This window comes from Sminthopsis crassicaudata, chromosome 3 (genome assembly GCF_048593235.1).
Source record: "Sminthopsis crassicaudata isolate SCR6 chromosome 3, ASM4859323v1, whole genome shotgun sequence".
NCBI lineage: Eukaryota > Metazoa > Chordata > Mammalia > Dasyuromorphia > Dasyuridae > Sminthopsis > Sminthopsis crassicaudata.
The window spans coordinates 627,533,867-627,543,701 of NC_133619.1; positions in this window are offsets into that span (position 1 = coordinate 627,533,867).

Sequence of the window (9,835 nt, forward strand, 5' to 3'; positions counted from 1 at the left end):
GATAAACATTTTGGGCTTATTGTCTAAAATCAATATATTTTTTTTCAACTAGACCATAGGATTATAGGGATATGGAAAAAGTAGCAGATTCAACTGAACATCTAAGGAATTATTCTCAATAAGGTATGGGAATATTGTGGACTATAATACCAGAGGTCCCTAATGCATTCATTTTGACAAAGGAATTCCAAGGAAAAAGAAACAAAAAACCAGAGATTTTTCCAAACTTTATTGGGGAATTTATTTATAGGAGATCCCTAAAGTAACACCTGATTATGGCAAACCAATAGCAAGGCCTACCCATTCTACTAGTCCATGTAAAACCTTGAAAGTTAAGTTATTTATGAGTTTTACTGAAACTGAGAAAGGAGTGAAACATAAATGGCATGGACAAAGAAGCAAAATGTATAAATGTTCAACCAAGACAGTTTGTGAGTTACATATCATCCTTGATCTAGTGAGAATATTTGAGGGGTTTTGTTTGTTTGTTTTGCTTCTAACTATATCCATGAACCTAACTTACTGAGAGACCTTTAGATCAAAAAAACATTCATTTTGAAAAAAAAAAAACTTTCAGTAGGAGGTTAGAACATCAACTAAACTGAGTTACAAAGTAGGCTTAGAGGCTCATCACTGGTAGCATGCAATTTAACTAGATAAATAGAATTTTACTCAAGTCATCTTCCATGTTTGTCCTTAAGTTTTGTTTGTTCTTCTCTTTTTTTTGTTGGTCAATAGGAAGTAATAGGCATAATGATTGTCTGTTATGGGTTGTACCACTGTCAAAGAATAGAAAAGAAGCAGATTCAAATAGGTCACTCATCTAGTTTTTCAGAAACGTGATGTGAATAAAAGTCTCTCTCTCTGTCTCTCTGTCTCTGTCTCTGTCTCTGGGTCTCTCTCTCTCTCTCATTCTCTCTCTCTCTGTAATTTTGTCTGCCTCTGTCTCAGTTTCTCTGTCTTTGTCTATCTCTCTGTATCTTCTGACAATTCATCTCTCTCTCCCATCATCAGATATTATTCGTGGGTTTAATTATCACCTCTACATAGATGATGATCACATCTATATATACAGCCCAATTTCCCCAACCCCCTATCCTAGGTTTCAATGCCATATCACTATTTGCCTTTCAGACATTTCAACTTAATATCCTGTAAATCCCCAAAGTCAATATCTAGAAAAACATTCATCATCTCTCTCCCAAAGCCCTTCCCTTCCAAGTTTCCTTTCTCTTTCAAAGATATGGCCATCATTGCAGTTTCTCAGGTTCATGATTTCAGCAATATCCTTTTCTTTTTCCTCTTTTTCACCCCTCATATATAATCAGTTGCCAAATCTTGCTTTTTGTACCTTCAAACAACTCTCACTCCTGAATTTTTCTCACCATTCACAGAACTAACACCTTAGTTCAGGACCTCATTGCTCCTGCCATAGACATTTGTGACAACCTATTCATTTGGTTACTTGACTCATCTCTTCACCTTCCTATCCATTCTACATACTGTTGTCCAAATAATTTTCCTTAACTATAGATCTAATCATATAACTCTTCAATTCAAACAACATCAGTGCCATATATGTGTGTGTGTATGTATGTATGTATAGGTGTGTGTATATATATATGCACATATATATATACATACATACATACATATATATATATATATATATAATTCTAGGATAAAATATAAATTTGACATCCTCCACAATCTTGCCCCAACCATTCTTTTTAGCCTGTTTGTACATTACTTCTCCTTTTTTCACTTTGGGATTCAGTCAAACTGGTCTTGCCTCCTTTTGTCATTCATGGCCTTCATCTCCCATTTCTCTGCCTTTGTATTGACTGTCTCTTCATCTTTGTTGCAGCATCCCTCACTTTTAGTTGTAGCCTAGACAATATTTCCTAAATTAAATTGGTCTAATTTTACCCTACTTCTAATGCCCACTAATGTCCATTCTCCCAAGTTTCCATATGTTTACATCTATATCTATAACTATATCTATATATGTGTATATATGCATGTATATATACATATATGTACATGTACATACATATTTACACAATGCAATGCACAGCTATATATTTATATTTACTTTATATGCATAGTTTGTGTTTATATTTTCAGATACATATATATTCATGCATGTAGATATAGCAGCATATACATTCATGTACATAAAGACACACATATTTTTTTAAAAATTTATCACCATAATTTAAATGCAAGTTCATTGTGAATAAAGATTATTTCCTATTTTTGGTATATTTCTATGTCCAAAATCTAGAGTATTGCCTAGCACATTGGAGGCACCAATAAATATTTGTTGATTGATTGATTTTTTTTCTTCTAAGATAAAAGAAAATAACTATTACATTAGAATCTGATGGAGAGAAAAATCCCCGGAGAGGCAGTTAAGTATGTGTCCCTAAGGGGAAAAAACTGTCACCTGTTCTAGATTGAGTGTCTTGTAATAAAAAATAGAGCCTGAATAAACCTTAATCAATATTTTGCTTAAAATTATTGTGAATATATCAGTCAATTGGATGATGCCTTGGCATATACTTCCTAGTTATCCCAGTTAAATAAATAACCAGTTGACAGAAAAACTATTCCAATTAAAGTAAAAATGTTATCTACTAAAATAAGTATATAAAATGAGTAAATAAAAGTATGTTTTTCTGTTTCCTGGGCTGCCTGTAAGAGTCTATTACTTTCAGAACCCAAGAAGTGCTATTCAAACATTAAAGCCACTAGACCCAGATCCAAGTAGTATTTTTTTTTACATAAGGATTGAATGTTAGCTGAGATGGATGTCTGAAGGTCAGGATAAAAAAAATCCATATATTGTGATTTAAGGACCATAGGGATTATAACTGCCACTAAAGAAATAATTGTCATTTTCTCTCATTCTAAAGGAAGAATATGATTGAAGCCTCCTGTGAAATGAAAAGTGAACAAGTATATTCAAAGGTATGAAGTGAAGTTCTCTGTGGAATATCCTAGAGAGATGGAAGAGGAGAGTGATAAAGAAAATGAATGAACAAGTAATAAAACATTGAAGTGGTTACTGTATGCAAAACTCTGGAAATTGAAACAGAAAGGCACTATTCCATGCTTTCAAGGAGCTCCCATTGCAATGGAGAAGACAACACAAATGGAAAGTTTCAACCACAAGTAGGATGACAAAGTCCCCTTGTCCTTATGGTACAATGACAGAGGAGATATTAAAGAAGATAATGTCATCTCTTCTTATAAAATCATTATTTTCTGATTCTGAATGATCTGATAGAGCCAAAGATTTCAGTGATAAGAATTTATTCAATAAATATCACTGTTATACAAGCAGAAACACTTACCAGACTGAGTCTCTATAGGGCTAATTTTAAGTGCAATGGCTGCAGACAGAGGTATGGATTTATTGCTGTTCCCAAAGCTTTAAGGTTCATGGTCCCAGAATGTCTCTATTAGATCTTAAAATGAGATGGTCATGGTGATGGTACCCACTCCCTCCTTTTTCCTAATCGAACATACTATGGATTCAACTCAACTCCCTTGTGTGTCCTTGAAGCAGCAGTGGGCAGACATGACTTTCCCTTTCTCTATAGAAGCTAATTCCCTAAATGATGGATGTGGAGGCTAGGCTAGAAGCAATACCAGTAATCTGAAAAAAATATTCTGCCAGCCCCAGGTGTCTCGTGTTCTACCTTGATGACTCCAGCAGGGTTCCTGATGGTGATGGTTCTCTCTAGGATTGTTCCCTTAATAATGACATTAGGGACTGGACTGGAAGTGATTCTGATGGCTTAGTGGAGGCTGATATTCCAGAGACTCTTGGGTTTGGGGCTATCATCATCAGAATCTAATCATGGTGGTGATGAAGATGTTTCCCCCTTCATGGGGCATGCTGTCTCCAGGTTGCTCTGACAGGTGGGCTTTCCTTCTAGAACCCCAACAACTTAACTGAAAGCAATTCAGTGCTTTACATGGGGTCATTCTGATGGGGAATGAAATATTACTCTTGCTTTTGTTGAGCCAGTGGAAAGTGCATATCATGGAGTCAGTAAGACCTGAGCTCAAATCTGAACTCCAACATTTACTAGCTGTGTGACTTTAGACAAGTCATTTTAAGCTCTTTCCACTTCAAATGTAAATTTGGATAATAGTAATAACTACTTTGCATAATTGTTGGGAGTATCAAAGGAGATTTTTTAAACCCCTTATATTATATTATAATATCCACTGTATATATATATGTATGTATGTAAATTAGGGATATATAGGCTGAAGTATATATATATACATATATATGTATATAACATTATATTATATATTATTTTGTATTATATTTTATTTTATATTATATTATAATATATAATGTTATTTTATATATTTATATACATTTATATGTTTACATATAATATATATTTATAAATACTTAAGTTTATAGATATTTATTTATATATTAATATTTATATGCAAATGCTATATAAATATATATTTATATATTATTTATATAGTATACACACACAAACAAACACACACACACACATATATATATATATATATATATTACATATATATATATGGTACAAATTTTAGACCTTTCATCATGATACTTCCCTTTTTTTGAACATCCTTCAGATATTCTTCCAAAAAACCTACCACTAAAAATTGAACACAATACTCCTGATGTATTTTAAACTGGTAAGAAAGATTTCATAATTTTAACAATTAATTAACAATATAAGATAATGAAGCAAAGTGTCAATTTTGATATTCTGATGGTTCACACTCTTGGTTTAGGAATAATTATGAGAAATGATGGTGTAGAGTGATGGTGCTGAGAAAAATACTCATTTGGGTTGTGATAAATGTGTAAGTAATATATGTGGGTGCACACACACACTAACACATTCTATACACACACACACCACACACACACACACACACACACACACACACATATATAATATATATATATATATATATATATATATATATATATATATATATATATATATATATATATATATATATATACATACACATATGTAGTTACTGGATGGATCTTTCTCCTTTTAACATATCTTGTATTCAACTGTGATTCTGCACTCCCTGCTGTCTTTTCATCTGTTCTCTGTTATAACCAAAAACTTTGTTATTTTTGAAGATGGAAAGAAAAGGTGATTTTCTTTCTTGTCTATTTCTGTATTAAACCAACCAGGAGACGTTGTACCTCAACAGTTGTTTACTCCAAGGAACAAAGAGACAGGGATCAATATTAATACTTGGACACCCACACACCAAGAAACTCAAGGAATCGGCATGAATATTAGCACAGAGAAGAAATAAAGTATTCTAGACACTTGCAAAGTAATTTGATCAGTTCTATCAAGTGTTGTTGTTGTTGTTGTTGTTGTTGTTGTTGTTTCCTTTAGAGGGAAAGGAGTTGTGGGCAAGGTTTTCTTTGTCCAATAAACTCAAAAAAACTTTTGAGAATTAGAAATGCAGTCCATACTGGCTAGGGACCAAATAGAGTGCTGGACCTGGGATCAGGATGACTTGTATTATTATTATTATTATTGTTATTATTATTATTATTGTTAATTTTTGCAGAGGCAATTGGGATTACGTGACATGCCCAGGGTCACACAGTTAGGAAGTATTAGACATCTGAGGCCAGATTTGAACTAAAGTCCTCCTGACTTCAGGGCTGGTACTCTATTCATTGCATTACCTAGCTGCCCCAAATTATGTAATCTTAAATAAATTACATAACCTTGGTTTGTTTCAGTTTCCCCATTTGTAAAATGGAGATAATACTAGCACTTACCTCTCTGGATAGTTATAAGAATCGGGAGAAATAATCAGCATTCAGCACAGTGCCTAGTCCATAGCAGGTAATTAATACATTCTTATCTTCTTCCTTCCTGTGTGAATCTGCCAAAACATCTAATCTTTGCCTGACTCAGTTTCTGCATCTGTAAGAGTGAGGTAATAATTGAATCTACCTCCCAGATTTGTTGTAAGGATAAAACAAGCTAATATTTGCAAAGCACTTTACAAAGCTAAAATAATATGTAAATGTTATTTCTACTACAATTACTTTTGCTTCTCCTCCTCCTCCTCTTAGATATGAGAAGAACAAACACTTTAACTTTTACTAATTCCTAATACACAATATTATCCAAATGATTTCCCATTATAGAAATCATGGTGAAAAAGATCCCAATCAGTCAGGAACTGAAAAATTCTAGCTACTAATATTTTAGGTCTGGAAGGTTCATATTTGGTTATTTTAGAAAAATGGACAGAATAAAAAAGTAATAGGATATAATAGTTTAATGGAGAGCATCGAACTTGGAGTCATTCACCATTCATTAAACGCCTACATCTGCCAGGCAGTATGCTAAGCTCTTAGGATATAAACTTGAAGTCAGCAAGACATGTTTTTGAATCTTATCCTGAGCACTGATTATTTGTCTGACCCAGAAAAAGTCATTTAACCTCTTTGCATATCAGCTTCCTCATTTCTAAAATACGGATAATAATAGCACCAACCTCACAGAGTGGTTGTGGAATCCAAATGAGATAATGAATGGAAATTACTTTGGAAACTTCCAAGTGATGTATAAATGGGAACCATTATTCCCTTTCAGCTGATATGTAAGGCAGGTGTGGTCATAGAAAGTTTATAGAAGGAACAAAATGCAAATTAAAAAATAAACAACCAAACAAAAAAATGACAAAACTACATCTGTCACATTAGCAAATATAGAAAGAATCCACTGGATCCAGGATGGAGCCAAACATGTAGACTGTATGCAAATTAAATCATATATCTATGGAATTGATCTGAGAATGGGAAGTTGTAGCTTCATTCTTGGGAAGATTAACTCATAAAACTAATGTCCTTGACTTCAAGGAGTGCATCAGTTGATTAGTGGCACGGTTGATACACTGTCCAGTCTTAATGGATGTGTGGCCATATCTGGCCCACATCACAACAGACACTTTTGACTAGAAATACCCCATGGGCCATCATCTGGTTTGTAAATTGATTGGAAACACAAACTTAATCGAGAAGCCAGCCAAGAAGATGTTCTCTGTACTCATAAGTTATTACAGTGAGTTTCTATTCAATTTTTGTGCCTTGAAGGTCATTCTTGTATTAAATGTGCAGGACTAAGGGAAGAATTTGAAATTCTCCTTGCTGAATGACTGCCTAACAACCAGTTTTTCTTTCCTTTTCCCCCCTCACAAATGATTTCTTTTTTCTTTTGACAACCCCTAAGCATAATATTTAGAGGGGCCAGTGGATACCTACTTCTCTCCTGCCACCTTGTTAAGTCTTAAATATCACATATTGCAGAAGCAGCAGAAATTGGGGAATTTTAAGATGAATAATAGACTCAGATTTAGAGCTCAAAGGAATAGTAGAGGTCACATAGAACAACTCCTTAATTTAAGAGATAAGGAAACTGAGGCCCAGAGAGTTAAAATGACTTTCTCAAAGTCAGACAAGTAGTATGAAGCAACTCTGGGATTTAAGCTCAAGTCCTCTGATTCCAAAGTCACTGAACTGCAGTTTTCTCCCCTGGAGAGTGCTATTCCTGTGAATTCAACTCTTCCTCCAATTCTAGGGAGAAGCTAATGATTTTATACATATGTGGAAAGTAAAAAAAAAACAAAACTATTTTATTTTTGTCTTTAATTTTGAATATCTTGTTTTAATATAGTTGATAATGATAAACATTTAGAAAATCAGCTATTTTTTCTATTTCATCAAAAACATCTAAACTTATTAGAGGATAACATTTATTTTAATTTATAATTTTAACAATTATATGGCAATGAAACATATCATATATGATTCTCTGAATAATTAACAAAATGAATAACACAGAGGGACAATAGAAAGAGACTGATGATTGTACCATATAACCAAAGAGAAACTTTAAAGATGAAATAAGTAAAACATGTCAACCAGGAAATAATAATCAGAAGAAAGGATAAGTTGGTCATATGACCAAAGTAATAGATGAAAGATAACAGATGGCAGGTGAACATAGTGCTTCACTGATACATTCATAATGACAAAGAGAAGGAAAATAGAAAAAGGCCTTGAATCATTTAATGGACCCCCTCTGATTATCTTATGTGATTTGCTTAAGGCATTATGGGGTTGATATACACATCAATTATAGGGAATATGAATGTCAATGAAATCACTGGTTCATTGAAAATTTTGAATACCTTCATCATGGATCATGATACCCAGAATATATTAGGGTAGTTTTCTTCACTGTTTTTAACTTCAATCTGTTTTCCATTTAGCACTCTTTTTTTAAGCCACAGGTCAGTGTCTATATAGTCATTGTGGACAAATGTGCTTTGATTACTCTGAAATACTTCAAAAATTGTTCAAAATTTGATTTTAAAAATATTCATCATATCTTATGGTACTTATGAAATTTAGTAATATTTCATGATATTAATACATTTCGATGATATCCTGACATCTGACAAGCAACCATACTTTGTTCCCATCTTTATTATAAATTGAAGTGCTCTGAATTTTGTTTGTGTGTGTACCCATGTGTACAGTTAGATTATTTTTGTTTATCTATAATCTCCTTAGTGTTTTATCTAATACTGGTATCTTTCAGGAATAGTATAGGAAGAAATCTGAAGGTTGTAATTTTAAGTATGCAATTCCATTTTTTCCCTTTTTTTCTTTGGACCAGATTTATGATTTATTTGGTATAATTAATTCCCAGGGAGGCTCAATGAAGCCTTCTCATTCTGAAACATTCTTTCATCCACACAGTTCTCTTCTTCCACTGGAGAACTCTCAGTAAAAAGCCCAAGAAGGGTCTTGGCCAGCCATCTTGCTGGTCACTACAAGCTCTTCTTCTAGCATTGCAGACTTTGTCATGCTACCTCAGTTGCCTTCTCATTCACAAATTCCTTCTTCCCCTGTGTTCTTTTTTAGCATAGAATATTTTTCCATTCTTGTGCCCTCAGTCCTCCCACTAGTGAGTTCTTTTGGGATCTTCCATTGTGATGAAGTAGGTGGGCCACTCATCTCACATACTCCTCTTCAGGATCTACTTCTGACTTTCTGCATTGCCCTGTAATGTCCCCCCTTCCTTTTTTGTATGGTTTCTCCCAATAGAATATAAACTTCTTGAGGGCAGAGTCTATATTGTATTCCATAAGTGAATTTATACCATTTAGCTCAGTGTTTAGCTAGTAAATGTTTGCTAATTTGATTAGATTTGAGGAAGTTCCTTCAGATAATGTGAATTACTCATTCTCCAGAATTTGTAGCCCCAGAAAGTTCCCTGAAACACTGAGTTGTTAAATGATATTCTTTATTAGAAAAGACTTCTGGAAGAAGATGGGGCTTTAATTGAGATTCTAAGGAATTTAGGGGAAGATTGGATCTGGAAGCAAGGTAGGAGAGAGTTCTAGGCTATCTCTTGTGGGTAGCCCCAGTGGGGAAGAGACATTGATACAAGGGATCCAAGGATTCCCATCCTTGGAACTGGGTTAAAGAGTGTGTGAGAAATGTCAGGGAAATCAGTGTTATTCTTCTTCCAACTCTTCCTTCAAGAGTTATAATTGCATTTCTAAATAATCTGTTTCTTATCTTTCAGCCATTCTTATGTACTTAGTGGTCATTTCATCCTTTTATTTCTTAAGGGTTTATTTGAAACAATTTTTTCTCTTGGCTCTACTTCTTGAATTTTTCTTACCATGATATTTCTTGCTAACTTTATTATTAATATTTTTATTATTTATATTAGTATTTTATTATTAATATACA